At 53.9% G+C, this 22,803-nt stretch overlaps 1 long non-coding RNA gene across 5 annotated transcripts; it reads left to right on the top strand.

Annotated features, from left to right (window-relative positions):
- The first annotated feature begins 778 nt into the window (after positions 1-778).
- LOC114486902 (uncharacterized) lies at positions 779-17,783 on the top strand. Of its 5 annotated transcripts, none has more exons than XR_003681313.2 (7): positions 779-1,236; positions 2,254-2,418; positions 2,876-3,010; positions 8,732-8,991; positions 10,112-10,438; positions 15,176-15,454; positions 17,643-17,783. It is a non-coding gene; the product is annotated as an uncharacterized lncRNA (long non-coding RNA). The 5 variants fall into 5 exon arrangements; XR_003681311.2 differs by having other exon boundaries at positions 10,112-10,412; positions 15,176-15,464; XR_003681310.1 differs by having other exon boundaries at positions 10,112-10,412.
- The last annotated feature ends 5,020 nt before the right edge of the window (positions 17,784-22,803 follow it).

The following is a 22,803-nucleotide window of genomic DNA, read 5'->3' on the forward strand; positions in this document are numbered from 1 at the left end:
GTGAACCCACAGGAGGCAGCAGGGGTGGGGCGTTGCTGTCCTCTGAGAAAAAGGAAGGTGCCCAGTTCCACCGTCTGCGCCAGCCTCCATCTGTATCTACTTTTTTTTTTTTTTTCAGTTAAGACTGTACTTCTTTGTAGACAAGTTTTAATTTCACAGCAAAATTGAGGGGAAGATGCTCCCCCAGGCTGATCAGTGTGTGTGTGTCTAGGGTGAGGCCTCCTGGAAGCAGGATGGAGACAAGAAATTGATCCAAATGGTTTATTTGGGAGGTGACTGCAGACAGTCCTGCTTAGGGAAGGGAGCAGGGAGACGGGAAGGGGAGGTGGAACCCTAAAAGAGGTGCCTTGTTGCAAACTGAGCTCCCAGGTGCTGCTTTGGGCACCTGGGCTGGATGCTGGGGAATGCCTCAGGCCTTCCCGGTGTGGTCCAGCTGCTGTATCCCTCCTCCTATTCCACACCCATTGGCTCAGGCCACTCCTGGAGGATTTGGCTGAGAATTACAAGTCTGTGGTAAGGCCAGGCACCCGCCCTGGCCGCTCGAGGAGGACTCAGCACAGCCTGGCTTCCTGCAGGGCCGTGGGAGAGCGGTCTGTACAGAAGTCTTGTGGGAACCCCTGGGGCCAGGACTCAGACATTCTGGCTGGTGGTGAGGTCACAGGATTCGTAGCAAGGAGTTAGGAACATTCTTTTGAAAAGAGATCTGCCCCATCACCCACCACAATAGCCCCCAGGTCTTTCTCTGTTTCCGAGTGAGGAATCTCAGCCTTCCTGGTGACAGCCCAGACCTGCGATGGAGTTACAGGATGTCAGCTGTCGCCAGGGCCAGTGCAGCTCTGTGTGGGCCCATCCAGGAGGCAGCTCTTGCTTTGGAGAAGGAACTGCTGCCTTCAAACACCCCTTCTCCCTTCTCCCCAGCTTATGCCAATCAGACCACCAATCAGACCACAGCCACCAGCAGCCTTGGGAACAGGCTTGAGGTTGGCATTGGGCCCGATCCAGGCCATGTGAGAGTCATTCTTTGGCCCTGGCCAGTTCACAAACCAGTTTCCTGTCTCAGTACATGCCATTTTTATGATACTGCACAGCGTAAAGCTCTATCTCATGTGCTGGCTCACCAGGTCTCAGCCGCCCATGACTGCATGGCCAGAGCAGGCAGACGTCATCACCTCTGTCTTAAAGATGAGGAAACAGAGGCCTAGGAATTGGCGGGGCTTCCCTGGCTCACCTGACCTGGTATGTAACCAGGCCTGGCCCCTGCTGGTGAGGGCTTGGCATCCTTCCTTCCCCAGACCACATGGCTGTTCAATCTCAGCACCACCTCTGAGAGTTCCTCAGATACAGCGGAGGACAGGAGCCCACCTTCTCACTGTGCCAGGAAGGGCTGAGCAGACCCTCTGGAAGTAACCAAATCATGCTATGCTTCTGATGCCCTATGCACTTTTCACCAGAAAACCCCCAAATCATCCAAAACTCTGAGCCAAGTAAATGATACTTGTGCCCACATGCTTGGGGTGAAGTGCACCGATGTCTGTCACTTACCTTGAAATGAGCAAAAAAGATGTCGCAGTGATGGTTGAAATTGGCAGAAAAGAATAGCAGCAAATGTTCATACTGACATCTAGGCACTGGGGTTCACCAAGTGATTCTTTCAAATTTTCTCTCTATTAGAAATGTTCACAATAACATGTTGGGGTTTCTTAGAGCTGCGAGGTCCCTTGGGATCACCCACTCATTTCTTCGTCCTGTCCTGATCACATACTCAGAATACTGTAGTGGAGACAGGGCCACCTACCCAGGCTTGAAGGCCCCGTGATGCGTGTTCCTGGAAGCAAAGAGTTGTCGTGGAGGCCCAGGCGCCATCTTGAAGGCCAGTTAGCAGCTGTGGCCCCAGAACCGACTCCTAGCATCCCTCATTGCTGAGACAAACCCAAGGCCCAACACATCCCTAGAGAGCCTCGGAGTGGGGTAGCACCACCCCAGGGTGACAAGCACTGGTTTACCCCTCATTTGACATGAGGGAAGCCTAGAGAAAACAATTCACCCCAGAGACGGCACACAGCATTCAGGTGGCCACGATAATCTAGAGCCAAGGGGTTTTGAGTCCTTGTCTGGGGCTCTTTCTTTATTCCCTGGCTTCTCCTAAGACTCTCAAAGGCTGAGACAGTCAGTCATTCAGGGTAGCAAGTCTTTGCACTGGGTACCATTTAAGATACTGAAACCCACTGTTAACGTGCTCTCTCTCTTACCCAGGTCACAGTGCCATCAGGAGATGTGCTCGGAACTGTTTCGCCAGGAGCTGTGACAGGTTTTGTGGACTCAGGCACAGCAGAGCAGCATTTCACAGGGCTGACCAGGTGTACCGTTGCAGCCAGTGACACTGGAAAGGCTCTTCTTCGTCTGAAGTCCCTGGTCTAGGTAGTTATTCAACCTGAGACCAAGCACTTCCTAGCGTGGTTTCATGTTGAACTCCCCTGAGTCAGATTCATCATTCCTGGGAAGCTCACTGGGGGTGCATGGTGGCTGCACACCTAGTGGCTGCAGCTGACCCATGCTCACCTCTTCATTCCATCCTGAGCTCTCTGTTCTGATAATGTATATACACGAGGCAAGGTGGGTGAGGTGCCACTGGACTCAGAATGCCTGTAAGAGACACAGCAGTGTTTCCAGAGGCTGATGAAACTCTGGGACACACCTGTTTCCCAAAGTCTGGCCTCAGTTTACCCGCGATGATTTAAATTTGGAGCATTTTAATTTGGCTCTGGGTTTAGTTATTCAGAAGCACCACAGAAAGTTTGCTGCAATCTCTGTTGAAACTGGTAGATTAATTATGTGTGTTTTTCTTTGTTCTCTCTGAATCATCATAAAATTATAGTAAACGAATACAGAAAGGTATAAATCCAGAGGGATGTGACAACAGCAGACTGGACACGTCAACAAAATTTTGGAAAATGGGAAGTACATGGTTTAGTGGAATAGATGAACTGCCGCTACGTGCCAGCAAGTGCGGGTGTGCACGTGTGTGTGGTGTGTGTGCATGTGTGTGTGGGAGACGGGTAATGGGATAATAATACGGAAACTTAAGGTTGTTCCAGTTACTCTTGGTGCACAACAAACCAACCCATAGTGACAGGCATATAATATCCTCCTGGATTCAGTGCTCAGGAATTCAGACAGGGAAGAGTGGGACTGACTTATCTCTGTTCCTCCATGTCTGGAGCCTTAGCTGGGGAGACCAAAAGGCTGGTGGACCAGAGCACCTCCCATGGCCCTTCATGTGGCTTGGGCTTCCTCACAGCATGGTGGCTGAGTTCTCAAAGGAGCATTCCAGGACAGTCAGATGGAGGCTGCTTGGCTTTCTGTGACCTACCTTCAAGAGTCACACAGCCTTGCTTCGGCCATAATCTATTGTTGAAGCAGTCATGAGACCGCCGGTAGAAAAGAAAGGTCCACAGACACTCACCTCTCAACGTGAGGGTGTCAGAGAATTTTGGAGCCATGCAGAAACCCAGAGAACTTGAAATCATAATCATCAGATACTCTGAAGGCCAGAGTGAGGGCGTAAACACCCTGCAGGAGGCAGAAGGGCTACTCTTCGGAGAGACTGACTTAGTGAGGCTCTGAGCTTTGAAGCCCTAAGTCAGAGCTGAGAATGGAGAACCCAGACTGAAAACAGATGAATCAAGTAAAAATCTAAAAACCAGTTTTCCAAATAGTCAGATCCCCTCCCACTCAGTCCTCTTTCCCCACTCAGCTTAGGTATGTTACCACCCTGCAGGCAGAATGTTGACAGATTCTTCACTGGTGAGACTGAGAATGCAAAGAGAAAAGACCTATGGGATTGACATCAGTGGGTAGCTCAATGAAACAGCCCAGCACCCACCTGATAGTGAAATGACCAGATGGCAAGCTCAGCCACTCTGAGCTTCCAACCAGCCAGCTAAGACCTTAAATAGGGGAGAGACGACTCCAGACACCTGAGCATTTGAGGAAAGCTTCTAGTGGGAATGACAGAGATAAACAATAACAACAAAGGATAGGAAGAAGAAACTCAAGGAAAGAGAGACAATGCAGAAAATAAAGACATATCCATGAAACTATAATGTGATATTAAAAAGAACACTTAGAATATGTGAAAGAGCTCTTAGAAGTTAAAATTTTGTAGCAGAAGTAAAAAAAAATCAATAGAATTTTGGAAAATAGTATTGAGGATATCTCCCAGGAAGTAGAAGAGAAAGACAAAGATAGTCACAAGAGAAACATTAAAGGATTAATCAACAAGGTACAACATGCGACAAATAGGAGCTCCAGACAAAGAAAAAGGAGAGGAAATTATCAGAGACAGTAACCAAAATGGAAGAATAGGAGTTTCCAGACTGAAAGAGCCACCAAGTGCTTAGCACAACAGTCTACGAAAAGACCCACATCAATGCATATTATCACGAAACTCAGGACACCAGGGATAAGGAGAAGATACTAAAAAGCTTCCAGAGAGAGAAAAATAAGGTCATATACAAAGGATTTGCAATGAGCATGCCATAAGCCTCCTCACAGCAGCACTGGGAGTCAGTGGAGAGATGCCTTCCACACTGGGAGGGGAGGTGATCTGCATCCTGGAATCCTATACCCAGCCAAACTATCAGGCAGGTGCATAACTCAAATAGTAAATTTGCTGCTAGGAAACTTGACTGATTGCATGTGAAAACACTCATATTTTCTTTGGTTTAGATTTATGTGGAATCTTTCAGGAAGGAACTATATAGCTACTCTTGGTATAGTATTTATCCTGGGGTTTATTCTTACCTCCTTGACATACCCTGCCCTTCAGGCTTCTCCCATCTCTGCTTTTCTTTATGGTCAAACTTGAAAACGTAGTGTGGGTTTCTCCCGATATCTGAAAGTAGGGTGTTCCTATGAAACCTTTCACAAGCTGAAATGGTGTAAAGTGAGGAATCAGTTACCTTAGGACACATTTTGCCAACAGATGCACAAAATCAACTGAGATAGAGCACAGATGCTCACAGACACAGTTCAAAGCTATGGCAGCTTGATGCTGAGATGCTGAGTGTGGTTCCTGGAAAGAAGCTTGGCGGGGCCACTGTCGCTGCTCGGGGTACACAGTGCCTCTGAAACGGCCACTGCAAAACAAACGCTGAACGCTATTTTCACTTTTCGCCCTTTTTCATCAAAGTGCAAATCCTCTTTGGATATCTTTTGGTTAGCGAAAGCAGGTACTAATGCAGGTCTTTCGTAAAAGTGAAGTGGAGCAAGGTGAACTTTTGAAAAGCGGGGGATACCTGGATACATGAAGGGTTCTAACCTCCGTTGGATCCATGGACTCATTCTGCTTCCTCTTTCTCAACCCAACAGTCCCCATGCATTCCATTTTCTCGACTGCCTTTTCATCCATTTCCTTATTTTAAAAATAATAAACATAATACAACACAGAAAACATTAATCAAAGAGAAAGTCCCAACTCACTCATTTACTTACCATTTGCATCTTCCTCCCTCAGGTGTTACTATTTACAGTGTGTTTCATATTTTGCTTAGGAAGGTCTTTCCCATGCCAAGCTTATAAATATTTCCTCCCACCTTTTCTATTCAATTCATATTTTAAAAGCGTACTTATATACTTAATCCAACTGGCATTTATTTTTATGTGTGTTGCGTCCTCGGGTTTCAGCTGAGGATGTTTCCACTCTGCTCAGCCCGCTGATGGTGAGGACACCTGGCTTCCCATCCAAGGAACATTTTCAGTCTCATCTCGCTTCCCCCACTAGGTGTCTGGCTGTGTGCCCACTCCTTCCTCACAACTTCCTGGGCTCCAGCAAGAGGATGGGTTCTCTCCTTCTTCCCTGGCTGCCCCACCCCAGAGTCCTCCCGTGGCTCCTTGGCCTGGGCACCCCCACCCCCCTTCCAGCTGGCTCGGGACACCGTCCCCCTGGAGCGCCGGGTTCCCCTCCATCTTTCCTCCTCCTGCCTGCTGCCCACAGACCTTACCTCCCCAACGCCTGTCTCTTCTGTATCCCTGAGAGACCCCAGGGTCATTTCTGCTTCTCCTCCATCTGCTGTCACTGCAAGTCCCGTGGACCTTTCTGAGTGTGAACTTCCAGCTTCTGTCCCTGTCTCTCCTCCTGGACCCGCAGAAGTCCCCACCCTTCCTCAGTCTGAGCTTTCATACCTCTGGGCCTTTGCAGGACCATTCCTTCTGCCTTGAACCCCTTTCCTCTAGTCTGTCTGACAAAGCCCACATTTCCCTGAGAACCCAGTCCAACTCCACTCCCTTGCTCCATTCCCTGAGCTGCCTGAGCACCGAACCTTCCTCTCTGTCTGCGTTAGAGCCTGTGTACCCCGGGCCTGGTCCTCTTCTTCTGTGACGCCCATTCCCTGTCTCTCGTTTATGAGGCTGGAGCCCAAATCCTCCGGTTCCCAGGCCCTGGTGCTGGAGCCTCACACGGGCAGGGCCTTGATGAGAGCGCACACGGTCCCTGGGAGGTGAGGAGGACAACGGTAAGAATCTGGCAGCGAGGGAGGCAAGTTGCCTGAGGCAGTGCTGTCAGCCAGGGCCTCTAGCCAGTGGCTGGCCTGCCTACTGGGAGTCAGGCTGCGGCTGGAGGAGGTCAGGCTGCCCCGTCACAGCCCTTAACAGTGCAGCTGAAGGGATTCAGCCAGGAAGCTCCGTGGCTGGATGCCGTGCCTGGACTGCATGCAGACTCTTTGTAAAAGGATGCATTTTGTTCTTCCAGATCCCAAAGCCTTGTGCAACCCTGAAAAAATGCAGGCTCCCAGAGCTGCTGTGCCACGATTGGGCTGCCCAGCACCTCTCTCAGGGAGGAACAATGGCTCCATGTCTCAGGGCTGACGTCTCCGGGTTGGATCTGACACACATGCACAGTTTGTATGCTCTCCCGAAGCCCTGGAATGAACATGGTGCTGTGGCTCCGTCTCCTTCAGCATGAGGTTTTGATTTCCTGGTCCTCTGAGTGTGGGGAGTGACTGGAGAGCTGGCTGCTCGAAGCACGCGCTCTGGCCCGGTTAGAGGCGCAGGTCTGGTGCAGGCAGGGTCACCGTGGTCCTTTGTCCTCTTGGTGCAGAGTGACTAAGAGGACCAGCTGTGTTTCAGGCTCAGACACTGGCCAGCACCACGATGGAGGCACTGCTTCCCTCGGTGGGACTTTTTCTGTAATGGCTCTGTCTGTCTGTCTGTAAGCCTTGCTCCACCCTGACTTTCTATAAACCTGGGGTGGCAAAGCGCCAACACACAGCCGCCACCACTTCCTTCCTCCTCCTTGGCAGATGCCACTAAATGGTGGTATCTGACCGTACGCTCAGAATCCTTCTCAACACTTGCTGAAAGCTGCCATTCCAGATGAACACTGCAGACCATCTGTGCAACTGGGTCAGTCAGGAGATGTCCTGTGAGGCGACCATTCATGGCTCTAGCGTGAACACCGGCCCGTGTCCACCATGACAGTCACAGCACTGGGCGGGGCTACAGCAGGGGCTCCTGGTTCACTTCTCTTGTTCCACAGGCGAGGAGGTGGAGCCCAGAGAGGGTGATTGCGGGAGGGCTGGCGTGCCTTCACGCACGCCCTATAGGAGACGTGGGGAGCACAGGCCCCGTTTGGGAATGCTGCATTTGGGGGTTCCCTCTTGGAGGTGGAGTATGAAATTGACGTCACAGGCTCTGATGAGTGTGGCTGTGAGGGGCTCTTTTGCCCTGATGCAGCCCCACATTTCCCTGAGGGCAGAGCCAAGCTCAGAGCACAGCATGTGCGCTGGTGCAGTTTCTGTCCTGGTCCTTGAACCTGGTTTCCAGGTGAAGATACTGAGGCCGAGCAGCTTGTCCAGATCCCTGGTTGGCAAATCAGAGCCAGGCAAGGGCCAGCTCGCCTGTTCCTTTCCATGAGAACCTCTCTAACTGTGCCAAGTGTCACTCTTTTGTTCCTTTGAATCTGCTTGATCACCTTTGGGGCATTTCTGCTTGTTAGAAAGAACCTCACGCTCTCAGGACCAAGGCTGAGGCTGGCGAGGTTTGGGTCATTCCCACGGTGCACAGCGATGAAGACAGAGCATCCTGCTGCAGTGAGAAATGGGTCCCCACAGGCAAAGAAGAAGCAGCGCCTGGGACCTGTTAAAACCTCTATAGGTGTTTGCTGCAATTCAACTGAAATTGGTTAAATTTATGTCTTTGTGAATAATGCCTCTGTGCTCAAGCAAATTGGCCTGACTGGAGTCTTGGGTGCATGTGGGTGTGTAAGACGTGCATCTGCACACCTGACTCGTCACGGCAGTAGGTAGCTTTGCTTTCAAAAGGCCACATGTCCCTGGATGCAGCACGGGTGAGCACTGGCCCTACGCATGGATGGTGTCGCTGTCGCTTACCTGACTGTGCTCCGTGTGGCTGGTGGATGGGGACAAGCTTGTGGAGGTGGTTGAAAGTGAGATAGAGGTTTCTGTCCTGGTGATCTATTGCCACATACCCCCTACCCTGCATTTGGAGGTTTAGAACAACAATCATTTTTATTGTATGTCCTGTTGTCGTGGGTCAGGAATTGGGGCAGGGTACGGCTTATCGAGTCTCCTGCTCCTCCCAGAGCCGATGGAGGTCACTTCGTGATACCCATCTGCTGGGTGGGCTGGTCTGGGGCATCCAAGACTGCATCTCTCACATGCCCAGGGCCACGATGGGGGTGCCTGACCAGAGCGCCCCCATGTGGTCCTTGCAGGGTCCTTGGACTTCCTCCATGGACTTTACCAGAGTGAGAAGTTTCCAAGAGAGGAGGTGGAAGCTGCAAGCCCTGCGATCTAGTCCCAGATGTACCAGAAGGTCTCTTTGGCTGCATCCCCTTGAGGAGCAAGTCACGGGAGCCACCTTGGATCCCAGGGAGGGGAAATCGGCTGCCCTTCCCACTGGGAGGAGCGTAAAGACTTTGTGGCCATCCTTCATGCTCCACTGCCCATGTTGAGCCACCCGGAGTGCAGGGCGGTGAGTGTACGGAGGGGAAGCGTGAGACCTAGCGCTGCAGAGGGGTCTGGCGAGTCAAAATCAGAATCGCTCCTTGCCCTTCTCTGTGCTGGGAGAGGCTGGTGCTCTGAGCAGCTGGTGCTCTGAGACAGGGGCCAGAAATGTATCCTCCCCGCCATCTCCCTGCCCCTTTGGGGTTTAGCGGTAGCTCGTTTCTCTCCCCATTCCCTCCCCACCCCCAGTCCCTTATCCCTTGTCCTCCAGGCCCTCCTGTCCTCTACTCTCCGGTCATTCCTGCTGTTTGGAGGGCGTGCACCGCACCCTCCCTGCTGGCTGCTCACCAGCTCCGCTCTGCACGTGTCCCCTCATCAGCCCCTCCCTCCTCAGCCCTTTACGTTGCCACGTGTTTCCCGACAGGTGCCTGACCCACAAGGCACATTTAAAAATAATTAATGTGATCATATTTTCATAATAAAAGAACATGACAAAATTTTTATGAACTGTGAAATAAAGCCACAAATGCTAAAAAATAACTTGTGAGATTTCCCTTTTTGGGGGAGTGTTTAAGAGGTCGCCAGGCTGTATAAGGGTGATTACTCCGTCTCACAAATCTCAGGCCGCTTGTTGTGCTTTCCCTTTCCCTTTGCAGCTGCGGCCCTGGGTGCGGTCGGCGGGCAGTGGCTTCTCATCAGGTTTTGTGGGGCCTGGAGCTCGTCCCTCCTTAAGACAAGGGCAGGATCTGAGCCCCACATTAGGAGAGGGCATGAGGGTGGGCTGGGGCACGACGACCCCGGGTGGCCACACTGCCCTTTCTGATTTGACCCTCAGCAACGTGTGTGGGGCCACGTGGCTGTCTGCGCCGCAAGTTTGCCGCCGTGGCAGCTGAGACACTGTTGTGAAGCTTCTGGCCGGAAGCCCTGAGGCTCGTCTGGAGGCCCTCGGGGCTCACAGGCCCAGCCCGCCACACTCCTCGTCACCACGTCCCTCCTGCCAATCCCGGTGATGGCGAGATGCTGGTGGATGCGGGCTGAGGAGGATCTTGGAAAATGGGGAAACCTGGGGGTCGAGGTCAAACATCTGCCAGGGACATTTTCAGGAAAGAGGGAGTGAACTTCATACCCTGCGCTTCTTCCGTCCGCAGCATGAGCCTCCTGTGTCCCGGTGGACCACCACCAACAGACGCCTTTCCCGCGTGTTCCGTAGCCCAGCCAAGGCCGCCTCACCCTGCAGAGACCACGATGACCTCAGACTCAACTTCATCAGCGTCCGTAACCAAGCCTCTCCCTGAACTACTGATGCTGACATCTGGTGACCCAGTCAGCCCACGTCTGGAGATGCAGGGAGGAACCAGGGCCCGGAGGCCAGGTCTTAATTAAGGAGCTCAGGAGCAGGAAAGCTCCTGTGCAGTGGCGGCAAATGAAGAACCACTTCCTTCTAGAACAGTTAAGCGCGTCATTCTTGGAATTAGGTGAATTGAATGAATTGGCACCGTGCCTTGGAGCCAGTCCAGGCTCCGGTCCACCTGGAGGGTCACCTTCTCCTGGCAGTGTTCTGTGCCAAGGCCACTTGACCAAGGAGCCGAGGTAACACTGGCTGGTCTTGCTGTGTCCGCCCACTTGAGTCTCCTCCCTTCAGGCTGTGGCGTCTGAGTCTTTTGTTCTTGTCTTAGTAGGTCTATTCTCCAAATATCTGACAGTCAAAGCCCCACTGCTTACTCTGGAGTTTCCCAGGACCCCTGGCCCTGTGCCCATGTGGAACTTGGTCCAGCTACATGGAAATGCTGTGGAGAAGCCTTGGCCTTTGTAATATAGTTACCCTGACCTTGGCCCAGACCTTGGGCTGGGCTAGATGGGAGCCAGGGCTTCCCACAGGCTGGGTGCAAGGGGGCGCTGTGTGCTTACACAGGGCTCCCCCAACCGTGACCTGCAATCCCATGTATGTGGCAACCTCCTGAGGACGGGAGCCCCTCTATGGGCTGCCAACCTCTCCCTCCTGAAGGGTCCCAGCAGGCTCCCGGCTGAGGTCCTCGTCCTGTTGGCCTGGTGCCCTCACTCACTCCCACCAGCTGCTCCTCTTTCAAACCCTCTGGTATCCTCACAGCGGGGGATGCGATGTGGGGTACAGCCCCTCTCCTTCTCTGCCCTCCCTGGCCCTCCATGCTGAGACAGGCTTGCACTGGGAGATGAAAGAAGATTGCTCTGTGTCACCGCAGCTGGGTGACCTCCAGGTGTTGTGAAGGCGAGGAGAACCTTCTCAAGGAGGAGAAGCTGAGGACGACAGTCACAGAATTTTAATGCAGTTACATTTCCCTTCACAAAGACGCCTGAGAGCCCCCTTAACTCCTTTATGTATCTCACGGACTTTAGGCAAATCACGTTGGGTTATTCTTTAATGGAATTAATCCCCGCTAAAGGAATATCCGTTAGGTTGCATTGTGTATCTGCAAAGTCTTGTCTTCTTTATAAACACAATTTCTTTGTTGTTGGAGATCAAGCCCCAGCACCTTCCATTCTCACCTTGCAGAGAGGTACTATTGCAGTTCCTGCAGACAGGAACCTTCAAGTGTCAGAAATTCAGCCCAGGAGGAAGTGGCAGAGCAGGAGACAGCCTCTCTCTGTATTGCCTTTTAAAGCTTCCTGCAGCATTTAGTATACAGCATTAAGTATATTTCGGTTTGAAGTACACAGTTAAGTAAACTGTGTTCTAAGGGAGATGTCTAAGGGGTGGTACTTTCCTCCTTTAGCGGGACCAGCGTGCCCTGCCCGTGCACCGAGGTGGCCGCAGGAGGAAGGCTGGTTTCTCAGGGCCCAAACCCTCCCCAGGGCAGCCTGCTCCCGGCCTTCCAGCTGCAGAGGAAAGATCTTGCGTGCATTTTGTGGTCTGCAAGCAGCTGCCACTGTGGTGAGGCCACACCCTTGGTGCCCAGGAAGCTCTGCACGCGGCGTTCCACAGAGAAAATCAGAACCGGGAATGGGAACGCACCCCAGGGGGACGTGTGATTGACAGAGCCCTGCAGCGAGCGGTCACGTGCAAACGTGTGAGCACAGAGCACAGACCACCCCTCTGGGACGTGTGCGCAGCGCGGAGTAAAGCGTTCCTACTTTTGGTGTGGTTCTCTCGCCGGAGCAGAGGGAGGGTGTGGCTGCTCCCCGTCCCTTGGCCTCTCCTGGCTCAGCTGGGCGACAAGCAGGCTCTGTCCATCCCCTGCCCTGGCTGGCTGCACATCATGTAACGACCCGCTGTCCTGGAGGGGCCTCTCCCTGTTGTGATCCCTATTTACGACTTCCTTGCGCCGAGGCTGAGGCTGATCACCTGGCACGGGCTCTCAAATCCTTTGGCACATCTGAGAAGCCGGCTCAGCAGCAGGGCGTCTCTGCTGGGCTTGGGGAAAACCCTTGAGTGCCTCTGGACTCCTGCCCAGGGCGGGGCCGGGTGGGGGCCTGGAAGACCGAGATTTGAGGTTGGGGAGAGCAGCCGAGATGAAATGAGATCTCGGAGGAGGCACCGTGCCTGCCTGAGAAGTGGCTTCTTCCCAGGACCGAGTGCTGACAAACAACACCGAGAAGAGAGGGAAAAACAGCATCTCCTCTGCCCCACCCCCTTCCCATGGGCAGCCACCTCCTCAGTTAATTGGAAAGGCAGAAGACACTGTTGTGAAATGCCACTCCTGTGCCATCAGCGCCTCTGTGGGCCCTTCACCGGGTTTATGGACAAATGGTCACATGCTGTTGTCCGCTTCAGAAGGGGTTCCGGGCAGCACACAGCCATCCCGAGAGGGAGGCCAGGAGCACATGTGTTGCACAACCCAGCAGGGTCATCTGTCCCCTGCGCTGAAGGCCCCGGGAAGACCATCCGCTGACGCTGGGTGGGCAGGCCGCCTGTAAGCCTCCCCCAGAGCCAATCAATCACTCACTGCACGTAAACCAGCCTTGGAGGTGCTGCCTGGGTACCGACATCACTCACAGCCTGTTTCCCCACCTGCCGGGGTGCATGGGGTGCAGTCCACATGGGCTCTGCCAGGCCTGCCTGGTGTGGGTGTGAGCCATCTCACAGGTGGGAGAGCAGCTGGGTGGTGCCCCGGTGCTCGTGGCCTGCTCCGACCGTGGCCACGTTGTAACAAGGCAGGTGGGGAGCAGTGTCACTGCTCTGTGGGCTAAGTGGATAGCACGTGGGGGGCTATTAGGACCAGGTTAGACCCGGAGCTGTGCCGGGCTGCACAGGCCAGTCCCCTGTCCTTTGCCTGACCCTGCTGCCCGCACGGCTCGTCGGAGGGAAGCGGCCAGCGGAGGCCCTCCCCTCGGTCCTCTCCTGCCAGGCCGCTTGTGACGCTGTCCAAGGTTGTGACACCGGGTTGTCCCCGCACAGCAAACCACCAACACCTTTAGCTCTGGGGGTGGCACTCACAGAGCCTGGTGGGAGGCCATGGCTTGACCTTGGGACGCTACATCTGTTAAAGTACAGATGTCACCCGCAGAACTGTCACAGGTTTGAACCCTGAGGGTTCGGGAAGAGGAACAGAATGTGGACAGGATTCTCGAGGTGAAAGGACACTTACGAAAGGGCCTGAGATCGGCTGGGATGTCAAGACAAAGGGCCCAGGGACTCCCCCCACTCCAAGTGCATAAAGAAAACGGGCCCAAGAATCCCCGGGACAATGTGGCTTTGATGCCACACTCTCCACTCACACTCCTGGGGCTTCCACGGGCCATCTGGGCAGCTCTGGTATGTCCTGGGGTCCCCGTCACTGCCCCCAGAATGTTCTGACCTACTGGTAGCCAGGGTGGAGCCAGAGGGGGAGTAAGGTGAGCAGGCTTCCTTGGGGCTCCAGGGCGGATGGGGGTTGGGCTCTGTGTGAACTTCACCCTCCTGGGAGGTGGCTGGCCTGACCCGGCCCCACCCCGGGCTCCATAAGTGTGGTGGGTAGCCTTGGCGCCTGCCCATGGCACATGGCCCTGGGGAGATGTCAGTTTCCCAAACAAGAGCATCCCCCCCTCCCCTCGCCCCTCCCAAGTCCATGGCCCTCTGGTTAAGGCATCAGGCAGCCTGGAGCCTGGATCTGCACTCTGCTGCTACTAGCTGGGTGACCTTGGGCAAACCAGCATATCACTGAGATGATAACATCACCTCCTTCATAGGATGTTCTGAGACACAAATGGGAGAATGTATGTGCAAGCCTGAACGCAGTGAATTTCAACCACTGTTAGTTCTTATCTTCTGTACTGAAGGAGGGAGAGAGGTGAAAGTGGCTTTTAGGAGCAGTCCATTGGAGAAGAGTTGCAGGCTTTGTCCCAGGGCACTGTCGGAGGGCGGGGCTGCTGCAGTGTCCGACTGTATCCTGAGAAGGGGCAAAAAACAAGAACAAAATGCCGCAGGGCCCAGGATGCTGCTCTGTGCACATGGAGACTAAGCCCCTTCCCCAGAAACCTGCTCTCCAGATGGGGTGGGGGGTGACACACAGTTGAATTCAGGAGGGCCCCCCATTGAGCCCTGTGTCCAAGTGTGAGTGGCTTGCTGGTGCTGGCTCCACTGATTGGGCCTGGGAATCCTGCACAAGTGAGTGCGTGAGACGGGTGCCTGCAGGGCCAGCCCGTGCAGGGACATCATAAAGGTTATAAACACGCAATAAAGGGTCATGGAATGGGCGCCAGGAAGCAATGGCAAATCTGCCTTCATTGAGTTCTGCTCCAGGACTCGGTTGAATGTTAAGGGTAAATGACCAGGGATAAAATTCACCAGATGATTGGGATTTTTAAGGACTCCTCAGGCTTTGTTATGCCAATGCCGTGGAGTGGGTAGGCTGGAACTCTGGGGCTCTGGGGACCTGCGGCTTCAGAATCACCCAGGGAAACTCTGATAAACACAGATTCCTGGGGTCGCCCTGTAGAGATTCTGGTTGGGCCAGGGCTGGGACATCCGCATTAAAATCCTTGCCTAGAGTTGGAACCACTGCCATAGACAACTACGGAGAAGAACTGGGCAAGGTGGTCTTCTCTCCAAAATCTAATTATTGGGGGCCCTCCTGGCAGGTGCCATGTCCAACCTGCCCAGACCCCTTCTTTGCGGGGCCAAGTCACGGGCTCCCGGATGTTGCCGTCCCAAAAACCACACAAAGCCTCTGGCCTTTCTCTCCGAGCCTCTCCTCATTTTGCTCTGAAAACTCAGCCGAGTTTAACCTCCACAGAGGCTGACTTTCCTCCTCCCCCAGTACACTGCAGGTCACGCTTGGGGACGCATGAAGGATTTGACACCCACGTACACATTTGTCAGCTTCTGATCACACACCGAGCCGGAGGTGAAGGCAGCCGTCCAGGACACTGGAGGGACGATGTGTTCCAGCTTGCACGTGTTCAGCTGCCACCCGCAGAACCTGTTTGCCCACTCTCGCCCAGGACAGGAGCCAGAAGGAGCTGGGGCAGGACCACCCCCTCCTCTGCCAGCACTGGCTCCCCGCTGCGCAGACCTGGGAAGGGCCCGCCCTCCACAGGTGAGCTCAGGTGAGCCCTCAGGCGGCATCTGTGATGCGGTGGGAGGCTTCCAGCTAGAGGAGGCCCACGGAGGCCTGAGCTTCCTGTCAGCTGGGTCACCTGGCACCTCCCCTTCACAGCCCGCCTCCCTTCCCCCCAGTCATGAGTGTGTGTGACATTCTTAGACTCCTTTAAAGGCAGAAGGAGATGGATTTGCTTGTTCAAGTTCAGGACTGCTGTCCGCAGGGATTGGACCAGCTGTCCAAACCAGCAAGCCCTGGCCAAGCGCTTCAGCCAGTAGACCAGAAGACTCTCCCAGAGAAGTTTTATAACCAGTTCCGATTCACTTTGTTTGATTTAAATGTGCATGTGTAGTCTCCACTAAGCCTAACGTTTCTGCTGCAAATGCTAAAGCCACCAGCAGGTCGAGGGTGGACGATCTCTCTGGTTCATTAGCTTATCTTCTGTTTGGTAGGAGACCCGTGTTATGCCCGGAATGTGGTGTGTCTGTCCACATACTGATCACAGCAGGGAAGTGATTTAGATAAGGTTAGAGATGCCAGTGAGTCCGGTTTTGAATCCTGACTCTCAAAGACACCGACTTCTCACAGGATACAGGTGCTAGAGGTGTGCCTCCATCCTTACAAGTCGGCCATCTTCACTTGCTGGACAAGAGGACCGGACAGTGCCTCTTGTTTCTCTGTGGTTGGCTGTGCCACACTGCAGAGGCCATTGACACACGTGAATTGGTCTCTTCCTAGTGGGGTGGGGAGACCTTGTCGTGTCTACATTATTAAGTTTGGGAACTTGAAGGTGCTTCTAAGAGGAAGATACTCACTGCTGAGTCACGTGGACAGGCAAGTGAGAAGGATAGTCAGGGGCGTCTGGTTAACAATCCCTGGGGAAGGTGACTGTCGCTGCGGTCTGACCTTCACGGATGAGATGGATGGATGAGGTCCACGGAGAACAGCTAGAGGCTGGTCAAGCAGAAATCTCGGTTCTTGTCCCTTGTGCTGCTTCAGGACTTCCTCAGTGCAAGGGTGGCTGATGGGGAAGGCCTGGGAAGGGTGCCGCCCCTCTGGCGTGTCTGCCCACATGCCTGGGTCCGGTGCAGCCTGCGGGACACGGATGGACTTTGGAAGTCGCAGCTCAAGGGAACACGGCGAGCCGGAGACAGAGACTTCCATCTGACCCCAACTAGACTGACTGCCGTTTGCCAGATCTGGGCTTGGTCACCCGGCTCTGCTCAGCCTGGCCATCGCCTGTGCATCGAGGTGACATCAGCTCCTATTTGTTGGAGGCTATGAGTGCTCCCCAGGCCTGCTGCGTTCCGTCGTCACAGCAGCCCTGTGAGCTGGGGATTGTCTCCGCTCCATTCCCACCAGGGAGGTATGTCTCACAGAGGCTGGGAAAGCGGTCCACGTCCCATGACCCGGCAACGGCAGGGGTGTCCCGTCTTCCGCAGGCTGGCTTGGATGGCTGCTCTGTTCGCTCCCCGCCCCGCCCCAGTTCTGGTGTAAGGTATAAAGAGATGCCCAGGAGGGATGTGAAGTCTGCGGGGCAGGGGGAGACCCAGGCTCTCAGGGGGAGGAGCAGCCTTCCAGATTCAGAGCCCTGTCAGCTGAAGTGTAAACCCGTAGAATATGTGGACCTGGGACTGATGGGTAATTTACAGATTCTTTGCTAATGTATGAGGGACCTCCCTGTGAACCTGAGCCGGTCTGGGCCCACAGAGCTGGCTGTGGCAGGGCCAGCGTGTCAGAGGCAGAGGCTACCAGGCGGCTTCAGGGGACCCCACACACCTAGCAGGGCTGACATCTTGTGGATGGGTCTTCTTGCCACACTGGTCCAGGTGCTGACACAGGCAGCTCAGAGGGTCCACAGAAGGCCCTCCCTCAGCCACACAGGCTTTGATGCCTTGGAGGACAGAGCCTTATCAATCACCGTGGGACGCACACTGGGCGAGGGCTGGGCTCTGCACAAGCCCCTTGCCTCAGGCTGATTATTCTCTCTGGTGTTGGTACTCCCAAGGAGGAAGAATCTGCAGTGGGTCTCCAAGGGGTGTGTTTGGTTGAAACGATCCCTGGGACTACCGGTGTTTTGCGGGCAGGGCCCAAACTTCCCGGAAATGCAGCTACCATATACGTTCAGGGAAGATCTCGACTCCGTGTCGCTCAGAGCTTTGTCGATCTTTGTTTATAATTTCAGAAAACCACGACCCCAGTGGCGATGCCACCATCCAGGGGGCGGAATCACTGAGGCAGCACCCGCCGTCAGGCTGCATCGCACCTGCTGAAGCCCAGAAATTTTATATTTGATGCAAGTATTGGAGGACTTGATCATGTTATCTCAGGCAGCTGTGCCTAAACATTTACTATTGAAATAGATTATAAATTGCTTTTCTTCAGTTTTCTTTTATATGGACATCGTCATTTTAGATTCTCTCTCTCTCTCTCTCATCTATCGCTTATGTTGTTGTAGATGCATTATATTATCCAGTTATTTAACTTCAGAAGAGTAAAGGGATTATTACAAATACTTGTTATGAAAGGAGCAGATTGATCTGATCATCCATATGCAAATTGATGCTGGAAATGGACGTGCAGCCCGGCCTCCCTCTGGCGAGCCTCCCTGTTGGAAAGGCAGCCTGCACCTGCATCAGGCCTGCTCTGACCTTGCTTACCCTGCCCTGCAGGGGCCCCGACCCGACGTCCAGGCCAGCTCTGACTGTGGTTTACCCAGCCACATCGGGGGTCTGCACGGAAGGCTTATTGCTGAATCTAAGGGGGGCTTGTGGGCCGCTGGGCTCTGAGGGGGGCAGACCCCAAGCCAGGGCTGACACATGTGGTTCCCCGGGACTTTTCAGTGGTGTTTGCAAAGTGTGTTGACACAGGGCGGTAAGATGGCAGGATGGGAAATGAGAAAGGTGAGCTGGCACCGTCCAGTGGGCACCCAGAGGCCTGTTGAACCCTTGGGTTCTTGCCAATGCTTCAGAAGGGAAACATAAGAACACCCAGAGCACTTCCCGTTTGGCCCGGGGTCCCTCTCTTAGAGGTGAGGGCCTTCATGTGCCATAAGGAGCAGGCTGGTCTTAAACAACCACCCAACCCGGGCGACTGCTTCAGTCTCCTCGTAGCAGGTATGGGAGGAGCTGGGTTTCTTTGCTGACTCCACAACCAGCTTTGAGAACAGTTCCAGGAGAGGGTTCCAGCACTGTTTGGGAAAGAATCCCTGAAGTAAGCACAGGGCCCTCCCAGGAGACCCCTTTGCCGAATATCTTCCCTTTGGTTGTATAAATTCTGGCAGGTTTGGTGAACAATGGGGAAGGCTTGCTCATTTACAGTGTCGTCATGTCCATTTTCCAGAGGATTCTGAGTTGAGCAATGTGAGTGCAGGCTACCACTGGTTACTGCGGAATCCAGCAGACAGCTGTCCTGGGGAAATCTGACATGAAGGATATGTGTGTGTGCCTCTGTGCATATGCGTGTGTGCGCGTGAGCATGTAAAGGTGTGGACCCACGTGTGGGAGTGTGCACGCGTGTTGGCGTGTACGATTGTATGCATGTGCACATATATGTGTGTTTGTGTGCGTGCATCTGGAGGGTCATCAAAGGGCCGGGACAAGGAATTCAGGCCCCCAGGGGCCCTTGGCAGCCATGCACAGAGTCAGCAGGATTCACAAGACCCAGCGGCATTTGGACGCCTCCATCTGTGTCTTCTAGGGTCTTCTGTCCAGCCTGTGGGCACATCCCCTTCTCTTGTTTGAAAGACAGATGGGAGCAAATATGACTTGACGTGTACCTGGGTCCCAGTTCCTAGGTGGGTTTTCTGCTCCCCTCGCCTGACCAGTGACAAGCACGCCCAGCAAGTTGGCCAGGCACTGAGGCTGCACTGAGACCCCGGCCTTCCTGGGTGCTGGGCCCCTTCCCTGCGCATGTGGGCTGGGATTCGGAACCAGCTTTTCAGCTGCGCGCATACCGTGAACTTCATACCGCCCCGGTGAAGTGCTGGCAGCATCCTAAGAGCAAATGCCTTAATACGTTGTAGTGAAACTCAGCAGGGTAATCAAGCCTCACATCCACCCGCTCAGGTTGAACTTTGTCTGCAAGTGAGTTACAAAGCAATTTTCAGTTCTCAGAGCTTTTTGGATTTCGAATGAGTGGTAAAGAATTACAGATCTGCAAAAATAAACAGACCCAGTTGACATAACTAGACTTGAAAGTCAGACCTGGGTTTTGCCGGCACACAGTCTGTATGTGTGTGCGTGTGTGTGCATGTGCGTGTGTGAGTGTGTACTCTCTCCAGGCCTTAGGATGGTGGTGAGGTCAAAAGTCACCCCTAGATTAGCCCCCTCCTCAGGGCCTCTGCTGAAAGCGGCCCAGCTGCCGCTCCACGGCTGCAGCAGCAGATGGCCCCTTGCCTGGGGCAGGCAGGTTGGGGGCAGGGAGGCTAGGGCTGAGCTCTCAGCGCTCAGGCTGCCAGCAGCCCCCCTCCCCCATCACTCCTCTCAACCAAAGAGCGCCTGAAACAGTCAGTCAGTCGCTGCTGAGAGTGGACTCAGAGGGGGAGGCACCTCAGGTGGGAGGTGAGGGGGACCCGGGGACAGGCTGTGGCCTCTCTCAGGGAAGGAGAGCTTGGAGAGAGAGCCCCGGGGCCAGTGGGGCAGGTGGATCATCCCCTCGACGACCTGGAGGGAGGGTGGGTGCGCCTGCAAGGAGAGCAAGGACGGGGAATGGCGTGGGCTGGAGGCCGCCCCGCACCCGATGCATTTAGCAAAACCACCGCCCACCTACGTGCCAACCTTGGGATAGGTGCTGCCACTGAGCTCTTAGAACATGTCTGCACGGGAGCCAGCAGTGTCTGGGGTCAGAGAAGGGGTGGCTCATTTGTCACAATGTCAAGCTGTGCTTGTCTCTCTGAGGTCCCCAGACTGCTTTCCCCTCTCAGCAGAGCGCTGGGGCCCAGACCAACCCTCTCGGGCTTTCGTGGAAGCCGCGCTCAGTGACGGGGCATCCTCGAGGGAGAAGCTGCCCTCTGCGCAGGGCCCGGAGGCAGGGCTGCGTGACGTCACCAGGGATGCTGACTGGCCGTGCGTCTTGAGCGGGGGCTGCAGGGCGTCTGCCATTGCCTGTGACAACCCATGGTCCTGGCGGAAGGGGTCACCCAGGTCTTGGGGTTGCCTGAGGCCCAATGAGTCTGAGACGGGGTTTCCTACACCCTCCGACAGACGGGGCCTAGAGTTACCTTTCAGCTGATTTAAACAAAAATAATGAGAAGTGGTATCTGAGGTCCATGGTGAGCGTCAGCTTGCAGACCATTTTACCAGAGGCATCCGGGGCTGGAGAGTCATCTCAGGGGCTGACTTGAGGGAAAAGCTCTGGGTTTGTGACACCCTTGTGACCACAGAAGACATTTGGAGAAGGGGGTTTCCTACTGGGAAGATTCCATGGCCGGAATCAAGAAACTCCTTATCATACTTTCTTTTTTCCAGTTGGAGATTAGGAAAAGAAGTGTACAATAAATCTGAAATATACTCTACATACAAGTCTAATTTATATGTACACTAGAAAGAACGACAATGAAAAACGCCGTACGCCTGGGCGGGGGGCCCAGACTAATGGTAGAACGTGATGCACACTCCTTTTCTCACTTTAGCTTCAGAAACCACTGACCTGAATTCTGCTCATCGGTATCTCATCTTGTTCAAAGTTTTACTGTTTATGGAAGTCTTGCTCAGCAATAGGTTGCTAAATTTTGCCAGTTTTTGAACCTTTTACAAATAAAATCATATTGTATAAATCCTGTGATTTGCTTTTTCCTTCTCACGCCCGCTGAGGCATAGACCTGTCGCCCAGTCATTTCCACTGCTGCATAGTATTCCATTGTAGGAATCATTTGGATGGTTTTCAAGCTTTTGCTATTGAAAGCAATGCCCATCTGAATATCCCTTAAAGGCACAGATCCCAGAGTGTGACTGCTTTGGTTGAAATCCTGGCTGCCAGTTCCCGCTAGCGTGATAATTAACTCATAATTCCTTTCCCATCCCTTTCCTCTTCCGAGCATCTTGTCTTGCCCCAGTGCTACTCCGAGCAAGGCTTTCCCTTCCTGGCATCCTTAGCTGCACTGAGCTGAGGCTTAAGGAGAGCCTGGGTGGAGAGTTCCAGGTGCTTGCGGCCAGGTGCTCTTGGTGTGCTGTAGAGCAAGGTGTGCAGAGACCCATGCCTGGGACACCAACAGCATCACCTGTGTAGACAAGGAACATCGAAGTAGCAACTCAGCCAAGGAAAGGTTTGCAGGAAGAGGCCCTGTGGGACACTTGGAGCTAGAGCCTGAAGTCAGGTCTTTTGAAACTGGGGGTGGGGTCCCAAGGAGACATGTGCTTGGAAAGGGACCAGCCATCTGGTAGGACTGCTTAGGGCCTTTTTAAGTTCTTGAGGAGAAGTCAGAGTGATTAAAAGTATCTCATGCAATGACATTTACCAACAGAAAAGAAGTGTAGGGGGAGGGGCGGGGCAACAACCCCGTGGGTCCCTTCCTTCCGTCTGCCTTGTTAGCCTGTGCTGGGCATCACCCTAGACCCCGGAGGTAACGGTACCAAGGTGCCTACATCCTCTGCCCTCAGGAAGCTGGTCAGGGAACAATGTAAGGTGAGATGACAGATGCTCTGGGGAAGGTGACGCAGGGTGAGGGATGGGGGATGGGTGCTGGCTGTCAGAGGCCAGGGGAAACCTGCTGTCAGCTTCCCTGAAAAAATGAGAAGACACGGTCTTGGGATGTGCCGGGGCCGAGAAATGACTGTGGGGCCTCTGGGAGGAGAAAGCTTGGAGTGCTCAGGAAACCCAAAGGGAGATCCCTGGGAGAGAGAGCGGAGCAGCCGGGAGAGGCTGCAGGTGAGGCAGCAGGTGGTGTGCAGGTGTGCAGGTGTGCAAGAATCAGAGTCTCCAGTGGCTCAGGGGTCTGGGAGGTGTGAGCCATACTCTCCCCCATGGTGGAGAGTGGGTGGGCGGGGACGACCCAGCGTTTGGTCCCCACCTCCTCTGCCCTCGGTTGGGGGAGGCAGCTCCCAGGATAGCACCTGGAGGCCAGACTCACCCAGAACTCTTTGGCTTTGAGGGTATGCCTTCAGGAAAAGAAGTATTCCTGTTTGCATTGACCGCCTCACCCCTTATCTAGACACAACCACAGGGACAGACCGATGGGGGTCAATTTGTGTCCCTCCCAAATTCATATGTTGGAGTCCTGACCCTCAGTACCTAGAATGGGATCTCACTTAGACAGAGGGTCTTTATAGAGGCCATCAAGATAAAATGAGGTTATTAGGGTGGCCCCCAACCTAATATGACTCGTATCTTTATTACAAAAGGGGAAT

The sequence above is a fragment of the Physeter macrocephalus genome, chromosome 9, assembly GCF_002837175.3.
Source record: "Physeter macrocephalus isolate SW-GA chromosome 9, ASM283717v5, whole genome shotgun sequence".
NCBI lineage: Eukaryota > Metazoa > Chordata > Mammalia > Artiodactyla > Physeteridae > Physeter > Physeter macrocephalus.